This window comes from Rhinoderma darwinii, chromosome 9, assembly GCF_050947455.1.
Source record: "Rhinoderma darwinii isolate aRhiDar2 chromosome 9, aRhiDar2.hap1, whole genome shotgun sequence".
In the NCBI taxonomy this organism is placed as follows: domain Eukaryota; kingdom Metazoa; phylum Chordata; class Amphibia; order Anura; family Rhinodermatidae; genus Rhinoderma; species Rhinoderma darwinii.
The window spans coordinates 102,941,793-102,959,986 of NC_134695.1; positions in this window are offsets into that span (position 1 = coordinate 102,941,793).

The window sequence follows — 18,194 nt, forward strand, 5'->3', positions numbered from 1 at the left end:
CGGGTGTTATCCCTTTGAAGTGGTCTTCTGGTAGAAGGTATATCACTTGAAGGCTTCATCGGGTGTTATCCCTTTGAAGTGGACTTCTAGTGGTCGGTATATCACTTGAGGGCTTCATCGGGTGTTATCCCCTTGAAGTGGACTTCTAGTGGGTGGAGCCATCTGCAGAGGTGAACGGTGCTTCCGAGCTGGTTTACGGCTGGAGGTAATTGGTGGTTTGCAGATGGCTAATTCGGTGTGTTCTTAATAAGGAACATCTGAAGGGGCTTCAAGGACTTCCTCTGCTCGGGTTAATGTTAACGTTTAATTGTTATTTATGATTCTGACCCATGTTGGGTCATGTGAATTATTAGGAGGAATTCTCTGGTGGATTCCTAACTAGTTATCCGAATGTTTCGGATTTAAATTGTTTTTATAAAACTGTGAAATTAATAAACGGCTGCTGTGGCCATTTCACATCCAACCTCGGTGTCATGTGTCTTTACTAAGTGGGGGTGGGGGGATAGTATGGTCTAAGGTTAACACACGACTCTACCTAGGCAGGTCATGAATACCAAATATGTGTGCATTTCTTACACGCTGGGTGCATTGTGGAGCTTACAATGAATGACTCTTTTTTTTAGGAAATTAGATGTGATCGATTAAAAGTGGATCCTGTGTGGCAGAGACACACAGTACCCGATCTCACTGAACCCGTCAGTCTCGCAGACCTGACGGATTCATGTCTTAGCGCATGATACAGCTGCTTAGGCGACAAAGCAGCTGTATCACAAAAAGTAAAAATAATTTTTAATATAAAATATTTTGAAAGTTGCATTAATCACACTGATACACATTTTTATTAAAAAACAAAACAAAAACGAATTCAAAGATATACATAGCCTTTAACCGGTTAAGGACTAGGCTGTTTTACAGCTAAATGACCAGAGCAAATTTCACAATTTTGCTATGCGCTTCTTTAGATGACTATAACTCTGCAGGTGAATAAAGTTAGGGCTTTGTTTTAGTGGCATTTGTCAGTATATATCATTTTTATTTTTTTCTCTAAAATGGGCAAAATTGGAAATAAATGCAAGAACGTAGCAATTGCGTCAGTTTATGCTAGCATTTTTCACACACAGTATAGACCACGGACAAAATTAATCTCCTTTCACATTCTTCCTCTTCTCCCGTGCATGGGGATACCAAATATGTCTGCCTTATTCACTGTGCGGGCATGTGCCAGGGCTTGGCATAAAAGGAGGCTTTTTGGCCTTTTCGGTCCAGGAATTTTGCATTTGATTTTATAGCCGTATACTGTTTTCTGGGGGGCGTAATGCTGCTGAAAGATTAGAATCACCCCATAAATGACTTCATTCACACAAGTAGACCCCACAAGGTTTCCTTCAAGGGGTTTATCATATTTTTAGCAAGCAGGGGCGTAGCTAGGGGGGGGGGCAGGCGGGGCATTTGCCCCGGGCGCAAGGGAAGGGGGGGCGCTGAAGAGCAGCTGATCGCTGCTGATCGCTGCTGACAGGCGCCCCGTATGTAGGACACCTGCAGCAGCTTAGGAAGAGCCAGGAAATATAGGGCGTTCTGACTGGGGTCTGTGACAGCCATGGAGTGGACCAGTCCAGTCACCTGACCTCACGTCAGTGACATGAGGTCAGATGAACTCAGGTCAGGGGACAGGTCCACTCCCGTGCTGCAGCCTTCCAGCATCTGCCTCCACTCTGTGATCTGTGCTCTGCCGAGAAGCAGAGAGGAAGCTCCGCCCACAGCCCGTCCTCACCTGTCAGCAAGGAAACATGGTGAGTGAGTGTGTGTATGTCTGTCTGTGTGTGTCTCTGTCTGTCTCTGTCTGTCTGTGTGTGTCTCTGTCTGTCTGTCTGTCTGTGTCTCTGTCTGTCTGTGTGTGTCTCGGTCTGTGTCTGTCTGTGTGTGTCTCGGTCTGTGTCTGTCTGTGTGTGTCTCGGTCTGTGTCTGTCTGTGTGTGTCTCGGTCTGTGTCTGTCTGTGTGTGTCTCTGTCTGTGTCTGTCTGTGTGTGTCTCTGTCTGTGTCTGTCTGTCTGTGTGTGTGTCTGTCTGTCTGTCTGTCTGTCTGTCTGTGTGTGTCTGTCTGTGTGTGTCTGTGTCTGTCTGTCTGTCTGTGTGTGTCTCTGTCTGTGTGTGTGTGTGTGTGTGTGTGTGTGTGTGTGTGTGTGTGTGTGTGTGTGTGTGTGTGTGTGTGTGTGTGTGTGTGTGTGTCTGTCTGTGTCTCTGTCTGTGTGTCTCTGTTCTGTCTGTCTGTCTGTGTGTGTCTCTGTCTGTCTGTGTCTCTGTCTGTCTGTCTCTGCATGTGTTTGTCTCTTATATCTACTACATTATCTGTACTGTGTAGCAGAGCTGAGATTGTAATTTAGCACAATGTGTTATCTGTGATTTTACATAGGACTGCAGGGGACACAACTACATTATCAGTACTCAGAGAGTTATCAGTGTGCTATCCAGTGGCGTAACTACCGCCGTAGCAGCAGTAGCGGGCGCTACTGTGCCCGCGGCATGAGGGGTCCCGTGTCGCCCGCCGGCACGGGCCCCCCCCATGGCCGTAGGCTCCGCTAGCAGCCGCTACGGCTGCTACAGCGGGACGCCACTGAACACTACGGCAGAGCAGGGAGGTATCTCCCCGCTCTGCCATTAAACAAAAGACATGTATCCCCTATCCACAGGACTGGGGATACATGTGTGATCGCGTGTGATCGCTGGCATTGATAGGGAGAACGGGGGACTGAAAGTCCCCCCCCCAATGTTCTCCATCACAAACCTCGGACTTCCGGGGTCTGTGTCGGCTTCTCCGTAGAAATGAATGGAGCGCCGGTCGCGCTTGTACGCATGCGTGACCAGCGCTCCTTTCATTTTTATTGAGCTGCGCAGACACCGGAAGTCCGAGGTTAGTCATGGAGAACTTCAGGGGACTTTCTGTCCCCCGTTCTCCCTATCACTGCCAGCGATCACACATGTATCCCCTGTCCTGTGGAGAGGGGATACATGTCTTTTGTAGGACACACTGTAGGTCGGATTTTTTGGGGAGATGGGGCTGTATGGCGTTCCCTACAGGGGGGGGGGCAGTATGACGTTCTCTACAAGGGGGGCTGTATGGCGTTCTCTACAAGGGGGGCTGTATGGCGTTCTCTACAAGGGGGGCTGTATTGCGTTAGCACCATACAGCCCCCTCTGTAGGTAACGCCATACTGCCCCCCCCCTGTAGATAACGCCATACAGCCCCCCCCCTGCAGGGAACACCATACAGCCCCCCCTGTAGAGAACGCCATACAGCCCCCCTGTAGAGAACGCCATACAGCCCCCCCTGCAGGGAACGCCATACTGCCCCCCCCCTGTAGAGAACGCCGTACAGCCTCCCCCCTGCAGGGAACGCCATACAGCCCCCCCTGTAGAGAACGCTGTACAGCCCCCCCTATAGGGAACGCCATACAGCCCCCCCTGTAGATAACGCCATACAGACCCCCCTGTAGATAACGCCATACAGCCCCCCTGTAGAGAACGCCATATAGCCTCCCCCTGTAGGGAACGCCATACAGCCCCCCCTGCAGGGAACGCCATACTGCCCCCCCCTTGTAGGGAACGCCATACAGCGCCCCCCCTGTAGAGAACGCCGTACAGCCTCCCCTCTGCAGGGAACGCCATACAGCCCCCCTGTAGAGAACGCCGTACAGCCTCCCCTGTAGATAACGCCATACAGCCCCCCCTGTAGATAACGCCATACAGCCCCCTTTGTAGATATCTACAGGGGGGGGCTATAAAAAAAGGCACTATCTAGAAGGGGGGGCTGTGTGTGACACCCAGGGGAGGGGGGGCCCCAGTCAAAAGTTTGCTATGGGGCCCAGTCTTTCCTAGTTACGGCCCTGGTGCTATCTGTAGTGTTACATAGGACCGCAGGTAACATCTACTACATTATCTGTACTGTGTAGCAGAGCTGAGATTGTAATTTAGCACAATGTGTTATCTGTGGTATTACATAGGACTGCAGGGGACACAACTACATTATCAGTACTCAGAGAGTTATCACTGTGTTATCTGTGGTGTTACATAGGACTGCAGGTAACATCTACTACATTATCTGTGCTGTGTACATATGTGCCTGTGTGGGTATATATGGGTCTGTTTGTGAATGTGTCTTTGTGCTTGTATATTTGTGCCTTTTTATGTATTTGTATATGTCCCTGTCTGTGTATTTATCTGTGTGTGTGTGTGTGTGTGTGTGTGTGTGTGTGTGTGTGTGTGTGTGTGTGTGTGTGTGTGTGTGTGTGTGTGTGTGTATATATATGTGTCTGTACGTCTATATATTTACCTGTATGTATATATTCCAGATGTGTGTATGTATATTTGCCTGTATGTCTAAATATCTATCTTTATGTATGTACAGTATATATGTTCCAGCGTGTCCCTATATGTGGTTAATTTTTGGTTTGTGTAGGGGGCGGCAATAGAGAGTCCCGCACAGGGCGCCATCCAAGCGAAGGCCGGCCCTGGCTGCACCGACCCTAGTCAGAAGGAACTCGCATGACCTCCTCGGCTTCTCCGGTAAGTCACACCAGGCACAGCGGAGAGTGGTAGAGGTAGGCTACCACTCACCGGTCTGTTCACAGTGTGCCGCTAAGTACAAGGGGTGGGAGTGTGCCGCTATCTACTAGGGGGGAAGCGGGCTGTGTGTGGCGCTATCTACAGGGGGGGGGCTCTGTGTGGCGCTATCTATAGGGGGCTGTGTGGAGCTATCTACAGGGGGCTGTGTGTGGCCTCTTTCATTTATTTTCTTTTAATTTATTTTTATGTTAATTACATTATAGATCTACATCGCTTGTAAAATGTAGAAATGCTTTTATACTCGCGTTACATTAAAAAAATTGTGAAAAAAAATTACACCTCATTGATTGGTAGGGAAAGAAAACATGGCGAGGGGGAAGGAGATGTCGGGAAATAAGTTGGGGGGGGGGGGGCGCCAAACTGAATCTTTGCCCCGGGTGCAGGAGAACCTAGCTACGCCTCTGTAGCAAGTCCAGTTTTCTTCTGAAAGTTTCTTGAATAAGATGGAACAAAATAAAATCAGCGCTTTTTTAGCAAATGCGTCAGTTTATGCCAGCATTTTTCACACACAGTATAGACCACGGACAAAATTCATCTCCTTTCACATTCTTCCACTCCTCCCGTGCATGTGGATACCAAATATGTGTGCCTTATTCACTGTGCGGGCATGTGCCAGGGCTTGGCATAAAAGGAGGCTTTTTGGCCTTTTCGGTCCAGGAATTTTGCATTTGATTTTATAGCCGTATACTGTTTTCTGGGGGGCCTAATGCTGCTGAAACATTAGAAACACCCCATAAATGACTTCATTCACACAAGTAGACCCCACAAGGTTTCCTTCAAGGGGTTTATCATATTTTTAGACAGTCCAGTTTTCTTCTGAAAGTTTCTTGAATAAGATGGATCAAAATAAAATTAGCAGTTTTTTAGCAATTGCGTCAGTTTATACCAGCATTTTTCACACACAGTATAGACCACGGCCAAAATTCATCTCCTTTCACATTCTGCCACTTCTCCTGTGCATGGGGATACCAAATATGTGGCCTTATTTATCACATAGAGATGTAGGAGGGCGGACGATAGAAGAAGCTTATTTCACAAATCGCTTTTTTTCAAAGCTGGTTTTACAAAACTCAACAGAGTTTCTATAACACGTCCAAAATATCTGCTCTTGAAGCAGAAATCCCAAAATATTCATCTAGGGGTATAATGGGAATTTATTTTTTTGGGTTTTCTAAAATAATAAATTGCAGGTTTATGCAAATGGAGCTCTCCAGCAGATGAACTTTAGAGAATATGCAAACATGACATCCACCCCCCACCCACCCATTCCCTGCCTCACCCTTGCAGTAAAATCAGGGGAAAAATAAAAATTTAATGTAGGACAAATATATTTTCAACTAATTAACTAAAATCGAATAATTCAGAACAGTGTGGTATTTTTTAAAACATGGCTCAATGCACAGGCCTGGTTGCGAGGGACATGATGGACAGAAATATCGGGAATCTTTGCGGTGCCCGTCTTTTCTGCAGACGCGGCACTTTTTCTGGGGGTTGCTTCTGGTTGGTGTTGGGGGAATCCGACTGATGAAGTGTCTTTCAGTCAGTCGCGTTACATCCTCAGACTGGGGGCATTCTCGGGTGTCCTGAACATCAAAAATGAGGCCTTCAATTATTTTCTCCTGGAAATCCAGGTATGTGTCTCTGCCTCTGTTTTTTTTTTGTAGAGCACAAATGAGTTGTGGATTGCCACCTGTAACAAATAAATGGCCACTTTTTTGTACCAGGTTTTTGTTTTTCGCTGCACTAAACAGGACTGTAAAACCTGATCGCTTAAATCCACCCCCCCCCCCATGTACTTGTTATATTCGGACACGCTCACTGGTTTGCTTGTCCGATGTTGCCCCCCTTTCCCTCACTGCCACTGTTCCTGCGGTATGAATCGTGCTTAGCACATACACATCTTTGCGATCCCTGAACTTGACCGCCAGCAATTCCTCAGATGCATAAGCACAGGAGTCCCCCTTTACCATGCGCTTCCCCACTAATTGCTGTGGAAAACCAATTCGATTTTTGCGCATGGTATCACATGCCCCAGTCCTTGCAGCATGCAAATGCCTAAACAGGGGCACACTGGAATAAAAATTATCACAGTACAGGTGGTACCCCTTGTGAAGCAGAGGCTGCATTATCTCCCACACGATCTTACTGCTGGTGGAAAGATCAGGGGGGCATCCAGGAACATTTATTGAGCGGTCCCGCCCCCCAAATAAATCCTGAAGGCAGTGGTATATCCTGACCCGCTTTCACACAATTTGTAAAGCTTAACGCCATATCTTGCCCTTTTGGAAGGTAGATATTGGCGAAAGCTAAGTCTGCCATGAAAGTTGAGGAGGGATTTGTCAACGCTTACATTCTGCTCAGGGGTGTAGAGTTGCAGAAATAAATTATTCAGGGAATTTATCAGTGGTCTAATTTTGAACAACCAATCCCGTTTGCATCGGTACTTGGGGGGGCCTGTGCGTTGTCGTTGAAGTGGAGGAACCTCATTATTGTCTCATAACGAGACCTGGGCATTACTGCAGAATATACTGGGGTGGCTTGGGTGGGTCTTGCTGACTAGTAAGACCTAATGGAGGGCTTTTTGACAATACCCATATTTAGGGTGAGCCCCAAAAAAAATTTTAATTCCTGCAAATTGGTGGGCGTCCAATCTCTGGCATGGGTGGATGAAGGTTTCTGCCTTATATATTGAGTGGCATATAAATTTGTTTAGTGGACAATCAGATTTAGGATGTCGTCCGTTATAAATAAATGGAAGTAATCCATTTGGACAAAATTTGTATTGTCCACGGTTATGCCAGGAGTGGCAGTAAATCCGTGGATTCTAGGCCCAAAAGATGGGGCAGGTGCCCATACAAGAGCCTGGACTGGAGGGACCAGGCTGTCCCGTGCTACAGCGCTACTTGGCCCTGTGCTTTCATGTTCTGCAGTTTCAACTGCATCAGGGACAACGTCCCCTGAAGTGACGCTATCATCGTCACTGCCTACAACAGGTTCCATCTCTAACGCCATCTCTGATGCGGTCTCCGACTCAGACCACAGCATGGCGTATGTTCACACGGCCAAATTACGGACGTAATTCAGGTGTTTTACGCCTGGAATTACGTCCAAAATTACGGCATGAAAGCGTTGACAAACATCTGCCCATTTCAAGCAATGGGCTGACGTTTGTCTGTTCACACGAGGCGTATATTAACGCGTTGCTGTCAAAAGACGGCGCGTAAATAGACGCCCGCGCCAAAGAAGTGTCATGTCACTTCTTCAGACGTAAATGGAGCCGTTTTCCATGGACTCCATGGAAAACCAGCACCAGTTACGTCCGTAATGGACGCGGCGTTCAAGCGCCTGCACATGCCGTTACGGCTGAAATGATGGGGCTGTTTTCTCCTGGAAACAGCCCCGTAATTTCGGCCGTTACGGACGCTGCCGTGTGAACATACCCTAACACTAACTAAACTAATTTATTTTATTTTTTTCATAAAACACACAAACTAACTGGTATATATATCTACACTACCGCTAACAAAAAAATAAACCGCTATTGCTATATATTATATATATTATATATATTCTCTCGAGTCTCTTCTTCTCCTCACACTGAAACAATGTTTGAGGAGAAGAAAAGAGGCAGGAGATTTACTGCGAGAAAAGTCAAAATAAAACAAATGTGGTCGCTGTGATAGGTTTTCACAGCGACCACATGTTCAGGGACCATCAGATTGGTCCCTGATACTCTGCCCAGTGCTGTTGGTAACAGCGTGGGCACAGGGCTGTGTGCACGCGATCGCGTGCACACTCTTTTATACGTACAAATGCATGTGATCGCTGTGATTGGTTGTCACAGCGATCACATGTTCAGGGGCCAAAAGATTGGCCCCTAACATTCTGCCCAGTGCCCATGGCTGTTAGCAACAGCCAGGGCATAGAGCTGTGTGCACGCGATCGCGCGTGCACAGTCTCTGAAGTGCCGCCGTAATTAGTCTATACGGCGGACTTCAGAGACCCTGACCGCTGGCCGTAAAAATACAGCCAGCGGTCGGGAACCTGTTAAATAAATACAAATGTTATATTACCTTGAATAGCAGAGTTGAGGGCTAGTCTTTCCTGAAAAATAGGGTTTCTGGAATGTATTGTTTATGGCAAGGCATAACTGTTTCCAAATATCAAAAAACAATGCTGGAAAGTCAAATGAAAGTGGACACATCTGTGCTTTATAAAGTCCTCCACAAAGATTAATTTACAGATTTATTAAAGTGTACCTATACTTTCAAAAAACTTTTGACATGTCATAGTTGTAGTGTCCATGGCTGCAGACCGTCGGGATTACTCACCCCTCGGTGGCCGCAGCCATGGATCTGTGAGCGCTGGCCAGCATCTCCTCCCCAGGAGACGCTAGCGCTCACTTCCACTCCTGTCCGCTTTGTTCTGTAGGGTGCACGTGCCCGGCCTTAAAGGGCCAGCGTGCGCACATGGCAATTATCATTAATTAGCCCATGATCACCCTGGACTATAAGAAGGGTCCTGCCCCTTTGCTCATTGCCTGAGCGTTGTTGTGTTTTCCTATGTTAGTCTTGCAAATGGTCCCTTATTGTTATCCTGTTCCCGTTGTTTCTTGTGCCCTGCTACCTGTATCCTGTGCCTTAGACCTGTTGGAGTCGTGTTGTGCCACCTGTTCCGCCTGCTGTATTACACCACGTCTTGTGTCTGCTGTCAAGGTCCCATCTGTGCCTAGCCGTTGCTACTGTCTTAACCACTACAGGTACCCTTGTGCTTGGACTATTTATACATTGACTAAGTACTCTGTTGCCAGCTGCTATCCCGCTACGGTGGTACAGCCCAGTGGGTCCACATACACACAGATTGTGACAATAGCGACATGTCAGAAGTTTTGATCGGTGGGAGTCCGAGCACCGTCTCAACCGATCGCTAAAATGAAGCTGCAGAAGCGCTCGACTCTTCCTAGTAAGCTGAGCAAGCTGTGTACGGGCTCAATGGAAAGTCTATGAAACCGTAGACTGCTCGCTCGGCTTTCCTGAGCACTTCTGCCACTTATTTTTAGCGATTGGTGGGGACTCGATGCTCGGACCCCCACCGATCAAAACTTCTGACACTTAAGTACTAATCATTGAGGGACAGACAGTTTAGTTACTTTCTTCTTGGAAAACAAAATACTAAATTTTAATTTAGGAAATATGGTTGAAAACTTTGACTTCAGATGCAGGGGAAAGGCAAGTATGAGATTGTATGGACATAAGACTTGCATTCCCGAGGGCGTTTTGATCGCAGGTTTACTGTGTTTTTGCTAAATTTTTATAGCGTTTTTCATGTGCTTCTTAATCACTCTGAAAAACGCATGGTAAAAACCGCATGTATTTTACAGCGAATTGCCATACTTTTTGGATAGATTTTTTGGCAGTGTGGTTATTACAGGTGAAGCACGTGGTTTCAATGTGTGCGCTAAGTGCTTGTCTGTGCTTATTGCAAATTACCATCCAGCATACTGTACATCTTTCAATGCTAACTAAAAACATCAGATATATACTAGTATAGTACATACTTATACCTGCTGCCCTGGGCGGCTGGTGGCATGTCCCACTGGCAACTGCATCTGCGTCCTCAGGAGCCGTCAGCTCCTTGCACCACCTTTCACTATGTAACGCCGGCCGTGAGCGGCTCGGCACAAACAGGCGCAAAGCGGTTAAAAGCATTGTGCCTGTCTACACCGAGCCACACAGACTGGAGAAGGAAAAGGAATCGCGTTCACTCGTCATCGGAGTGAGGTTCGGTGAGTATTTATGTTTTATTTTTTTATTAGGCACTATGGGGACATTATACTGTGAGGGGGCAACTGTGGGGTGCATTATATTTTATTAGGGCAGCTATTGGCTATTATACTCTATGGGGCAACTATAGGGGCATTATACTGTGTGAGGACACTATGGGGCATATATTATGTGGGAGGCACTATGGGGCATTATACTATGTAGGGGCGACAATAGGGAATAAAATATCATGAATATATCACTATATTCAATTGTATCTGAGTCCTGAGGACGCAGATACATTTGAATGTGGCTGTCGCTAGCATCGGGGCCCCCCTCCGGTGCTAGTGACACCACCGGGCATGAGGGGGCCGGTGCTTCCCGGACCATAAATGTTATATGCCGGGTGGCACAGGCCTCCTTATGCCTTGGGCATAGAGGCCCAGAGAGGATGGGGGCCCTGTGCCGATCTATGCGCAAAGCGTTTATGGGCAGCTTAGCAGGCCCCCACCCCATCCAGGGCCCTGTGCAGCCGAAACTGCTGCACCGGCGATATGTCCGCCCCTGTCTTGAAAAGATTCTAGAAACCGTTTAGAAAGAATATCAGCTGCTCCTTTTGGAGTTGAAATGGAGTGAGACATGCCATTTTTCCTGATGATCAATTTAACAGGGGATCTCCATTTATAGGGTATGTTGTGGTTTTTCGTAGGATTTGAGTGGTTTTGGCAAATTCCCTACGTCTCGCCAAAGTTGCTACTGACAAATCAGCATTCAAAGAGATGTTTTGAAAGCATTCTGGAAGATGCTTGTTGGATATTGCAGCTTTCAAAAGAGCGTTTTTAAAATAGAAAAAATGGAGCAGGGCCAAAACATCTCTAGCCGTCACCACCTTAGGCTGTTACAGCGCTTGTGAAAAAAGATGTCAGTTTAGCCGGGCTAACCACTTTCCCCCTCGTTCTGGTCATGTCTGCCGGTTCTAGGGCAAATAAGGAGTTCAGAGGGTAAAGTTCCGCTTTAATTGAGGCTGATACGTGCCTGTAATGAGCCGCTAGTTCCCGCTAGTGCACGGAGCTGTGAGAACTTGCTGCCGCTCCGGTCTACATCCGAACACGCCCCCCCCCCCCCCCAGTGTAGTCCTAGAAAGTCAACCAGGCTGACCAGTATGGAACTACAGGTACCACAAACCACGATATGTCGTATCTTGCGAAAACGTCTGCATTAGAAGCCAGACAGATTAAATCTTCTTCAGGAGATGAAACCAGACAACAAACCGAAACTCCGGGACTTATGCATTGACTTGCAGGGCCGATTGGAAGAGGACGAATTCACTGACAGTCTGGTGTTTAGCGATGAGGCTAACTCTCACCTCAGTGGGAAGGTTAATTGCCACAACGTTAGAATTTAGGGCTCAGAAAAACCATGTGCCCATATTTGAGGATATGCTGACATGAGTCTGGACACAACTGGACTACCTCCTAGACATGTGCCATGTCGCCAATGGAAATGACTTTGAACATTTGTAGTGTATGGATAAAACTTGGATAGATAGTGTGTCTTTTCATGTTAATAAATTAGTATTATGTTCTCTTGGTTATGAATACCGAGGCTATAATTTTGAATCAATCCTTTTTGAATCACCCTGTACTGTGTGTGGGCCACTATGGGGGCATTATACTGAGTGAAGGGCACTATGGGGGCATTATACGGTGTGGGGGGAAGTTATGGGGGTATTATACTGTTTGTGGGAAGCACTATGGGGGTATTATACTGTGTGTGGGAAGCACTATGGGGGCATTATACTGTGTAGGGGCAGTAATGGGGGCATTATACTGTGTGTGGGAGACATAATGGTGCATTAAGCTGTGTGGGGGCAGTTATGGGGCATTATACTGTATGGGGGACACTATGGGGCATTATATTGTGTGGAGACCACTATGAGGCATTATACTGTGTGGAGGCTCCAGGTGGGGCATTATACTGTGTGGCGGCACTATGGGGCATTTTACTGTGTGGGTGTATATGGGCAGGGAGTGGGCAGGTTAGGTAAAAATTTACCATACTTTGCGCGCCACATCTGTTCTCCCTCTTTGCAAAGCTTGAAAGTTGGGAGGTATGTATACTTACCTGTTCTACTGGATTGCTCATGTGCACTGCAAAGTACCAAGAGCAAGTGTGTCTCCTAGAAGCTGCCACTAGAGGGAGTGTCAGCATATGTATTTATATTTTCCCATTCACTTCATAAACTTCTGTTCATGCGGGGCACTGCTGGCACTGTTAACATGTGGCTCTTTGCTACAAATATTGCTTATTAGATCAATCTGCGAGCGCTATTAATGGGCAGCAGTCTGATGGTACTTTTTATGGGGGCACTTCTTTGGCTGTCATTATGGGGTTGTGGTCTGCACTGCACATGTGGGTGGGGTGTACATCTGTAAAAAAAAAAAATCCAAATAGAATTGGCTGTTCAGTTGTACAAAGGGGGCATTCAGTGGCGTACCTAAAGGCTCATGTGCCCCAGTGCAAAAGTCCTTCTTGTCCCCCCCCCCCCCCCCAACTTCTCATGGCCGATTGCCTGCAGCTTTCAGCTGCATCACTGGGTCTCCTAAGTGTCCCAATGATGCAGTACTAGCAGCCAGGGGCGTAGCTAAGGCCTTAAAACATCAGGGGCAATAGTTCCAATACATATGTGTTCCCCCCAAAAAATTTGTGTGTATGTACATGTGTATAAGCAAATATATCCAGATATACAGAATATATATAGCACTACGACCCTATAGCTATGGATAGAGTTAGATACAGTGGCTCAGTGGCTCAGACTTTATAACATATGATAGGCTTAGATATAGGGCCCGGCTCGCTGACATTGCGGCTCCATCGCTGGACCCAAGGAAGGTAAGTATAATAATTACTTTGCTTTTTTATGTGTCAGGGTATAAGCACACACAAAATAAAAACCGTCTCAAACTACGGAGCCGTTTTCAGGGGAAAACAGCTCCTGATTTCGCGTTTTTCGCTGTGTTTTTAATGGTCGTTTTTGGAGCTCTTTTTCTATAGAGTCTATGAAAAACGGCTCCAAAAATGACTGAAGAAGTGACATGCACTTCCTCCCCGCGGGTGTTTTTTTACGCGGCTATTTTGAAAAACGGCCGAGTAAAAAACGCCCCGTCGGAAGAGAATGCTGTATTTCCCATTGAAATCAATGGGCAGATGTTTGGAGGCGTTCTGCTTCCGATTTTTCAGCCATTTTTCAGGACATTTACGGCCCGAAAAACGGCTGAAAACACTCCGTGTGAACATACCCTCACTAATTTTTTTGTTATGTTTGTGGTTTTTTTTGTTACATTTCGTATATACTGTTTAAACTGTACCTTATATACCACTTGCTGATCTAAACATAACATTTGTACGGTTTTGGTTTATGTATTTTACTCCAATTTCTCAAAAATAAAAATTCAATGTTTCAAAAAAGAAATTAAAATAAAAAAAGCCGCCATCGAAGTAGTCCTCGAATCCGATGTAGTCCAACAACCAAACCTATAAAACAAGTACAAACACAAAAAAAAACCACTAGTAACACATGTTGTAGGCTTAGATACAGGGACCATGTGTGATACTGTCTGCTGGGACCTGTATCTAAGCCTACCACATGGTAGGCTTAGATACAGGTCCCAAAAGACAGTAATCTTATACAGTATAAGATTACTGTCTGCTGGATAAAAACATATGTACATAAAGTACAACAGAGGGACAGTGTATATAATACTGTGTGAACAGTAATAACTCCAATAGTAACAATAATTATTACAATGGTCAAACCCCAATTACTCCATAGCGAAATCAAAAACAAGTCGTTTGAACAAGGAGAACCTAGAACCGTATATCACACAGGACCTCGCCCACCATAACCCATATTTGACTGCCGATACACTGTCCAACACCCCAACGCGCGTTTCGCACCTGGCTTCGTCAGGGGGTGCTGCATCAGTGCAATAGGAGAACTTAAATAGTACGCACACAGCTGAAGTAAGATGAAATTGAAGTGAGACCTATTACCATGTTTTGAAGATAATTGTTGGCGCATGAGAGAGGGGAGACGGCACCTCGAGGCGCAGAGCACGGCGTCCGGAAGTGAGTAGTGCGCAACCGTACAAAACTCAAATCCCTGTTGCGCTGTGAACTACGTCACGAACGGCCTCTCACCCCCCTCATACGCACTGCATCCACAGATCGGTCGCAGCCATGTTGGTAAGTGGCACCAATAGTGCACATTGCCCTTTAGCACGATTATAGAAATGTGCACCCACTAGAAACTATATAGAGAATGCATATTAATCACATCAGCAGTGTATCATCACTCTGCATGAGACACATGCCCATTAACCACAGAGCACAATACCCATCAGTGTGTACGTGGTTGTTGACCATAGAGACCATCAATAAGATGATCACTGTTCAAAATGGGCCACATACCCAGTAAACAACCATATATTTCCTCGAATTGCATTATTTCTATTTGATCAAATTATAGTATGCCGAGTATGTATAGAAGGAGGCCCAATGCATGCCTAGCGGCTCGTTATATACACACATGGCAAGTCACCACAAAATTATAGAGACTAAGAGACTATGCAAATTATAAAAATAAAATAATAAAAATAATAATAAAATGAAAATAAACAGTATAGTGAATATATAAATGTGTATAAGAAATAAATAATAAAAAGTATTATTCATATATGAATTCCCCAAAAGACAAAAAGTACAATGAGAATTAAAAATGGGAAATTAAATAGGTGAAGGTGCTCAATGTATAACGTGAATATATAAGAATATACGAGCATACCATATTTAAAAATTAATGATCTCAAGGTATGCAAAACTAAATGTGTATAATATCGTGCATCTCAAATAAACAGTGAAAAGCTAGATAGTTACATGGGTAGAAAAAAAAAGCCATATAGTAGTGAAAAACTAGACGATATATAATGGTGAGCAAATATACTACAGCAAAAGACACCTTGAATAATTGCATAGTCCCTTCCACATAGGGATGCACATCACATAAATACAATATGAATCCACACATTGCACATATCGAACATATCACAGGAAAATCAACGTTCGTCTCCATGTATCTGAAAAGCACTACCACGTTCATTCACATGCAGCAAGATGAAATAATCTCCAATTACATAGCAAGGTCGCATCCAGGGTAACATTGTCATCTGTACAGACATCAAATCTCAAAGACAAGGAGTCCACTCTAAAAATATAAACAGAAGAATATCTGGAAAACATCTCCACACCATAACCACATAGTGACTGAACAATACCACTATAGTGCTTCTGAATAATACCGCCACACCATAACCACATAGTGACTAAATAATACCACTATACTGATACTGAATAATACTGCCACCCCATAACCACATAATCACTAAATAATACCCCCATACTGATACTTAATAATACCACCACACCATAACCACATAGTTACTGAATACCACTATACTGATACTAAATAATACCACCACACCATAACCACACAGTGACTGAACAATACCACTATACTGCTTCTGAATAATACCGCCACCACATAACCACATAATCACTAAATAATACCCCCATACTGATACTTAATAATACCGCCACACTATAACTACATAGTGACTGAACAATACCACTATAGTGCTTCTGAATAATACCACCACACCATAACCACATAGTTACTGAATACCACTATACTGATACTAAATAATACTGCCACACCATGACCACATAGTGACCGAATAATACCCCCATACTGTTACTAAATAATACAGCCACACCATAACCAAATAGTGACTGAACAATACCACTATAGTGCTTCTGAATAATACCGCCACACCATAACCACGTAGTGACTAAATAATACCACTATACTGATACTTAATAATACCACCACACCATAACCACATAGTTACTGAATACCACTATACTGATACTAAATAATACCACCACACCATAACCACACAGTGACTGAACAATACCACTATACTGCTTCTGAATAATACCGCCACACCATAACCACACAGTGACTGAACAATACCACTATACTGCTTCTGAATAATACCGCCACCCCATAACCACATAATCACTAAATAATACCCCCATGCTGATACTTAATAATACCGCCACACTATAACTACATAGTGACTGAACAATACCACTATAGTGCTTCTGAATAATACCACCACACCATAACCACATAGTTACTGAATACCACTATACTGATACTAAATAATACTGCCACACCATGACCACATAGTGACCGAATAATACCCCCATACTGTTACTAAATAATACAGCCACACCATAACCAAATAGTGACTGAACAATACCACTATACTGCTTCTGAATAATACCGCCACACCATGACCACATAGTGACTGAATAATACCACTATACTGTTACTGAATAATACCGCCACACCATAACCACATTGTGACTAAATAATACCCACATACTGTTACTGAATAATACTGCCACACCATAACCACATAGTGACTGAATAATACCACTATACTGTTACTGAATAATACCGCCACACCATAACCAAATAGTGACTTAATAATACCCCCATACAGTTACTAAATAAAAACCGCTATACAAAGACCAATATTACCACCATGTAGTGACCATATAGTGGTAAATGCCAGTTACACACAGGAGCTCTGCAGACGATATAAGTGATTACAGCACATTTATATCCAGTGACTCACAGGTGATGTTGTCTCTGATTAGAGTCGTTCACTTTCTCTTTTTTCCTTATCCGGCCCACACACAGACATGTTGGTTTCTTGCTTTTCCAGCACCCTCCACACCTATATCCCATCCTCTAAACAAACTCGTAATCCACAGTGTCTCAGATAGTAATAATGATCCCTCAGTGCTCGACACAATAAAAGTGCCCCATCAGTAACCGTGCCCCCTTTGCGCACCCACAGTAATAATTCCCCCTTTGTGCCCCCTGTATATAGCGCCACACACAGCCCCCTGTAGATAGCGCCAAAGACAGCCCCCTGTAGATAGCGCCACACACAGCCCCCTGTAGACAGTGCCACTCAGCCCCCACTTAGTAGATAGTGCCACACAGCCCCCCCTTGTAAATCATGCCACACAGCCCCCCTTGTATAAAGTGCCACACAGCCCCCCTTGTATAAAGTGCCACACAGCCCCCCTGTATATAATGCCACAGAGCCCCCTCCCTTGTATATAGTGCAACACAGCTCCCCCTCCCCTTGTATATAGTGTCACTCAGCCCCCTCCCTTACATATAGTGCCAACCAGCCCCCCTCCCTTGTATATATACTGCCACACAGCCCCCCTTGCATATAGTGCCACAATGCTCCCCTCCCCTTGTATATAGTGCCGCACAGCCTCCCCCTTTTATATAGTGTCACACAGCTCCCCTCCCCTTGTATATAGTGCCACACAGCCCCCCTAAAAAATAAATTGTACTTAGGACGCAGATACAATTTATTGTGGCTGTCGCTAGCATCGGGGCCCCCTCCCGGTTCTAGCGATACCACCGGGCATGAGGGGGCCCGTGCCGCCCGGCCCATAAATGTTATGGGCCAGGCGGCGCAGTCCCCCTCGGGCACCGTAGCAGCTGCTATGGCTGCTATAGTGGGCATAGAAGATGGGGGCCCTGGGCAAATGCCCAATTTGCCTCACCTAATGCCGGCCTGGTAGCTGTGGTGTGGGGGTCCGCGGGCCCCCTGGCTTCGGGGCCTGGTCGCAATTGTGACCGCTGCGACCCCTATAGCT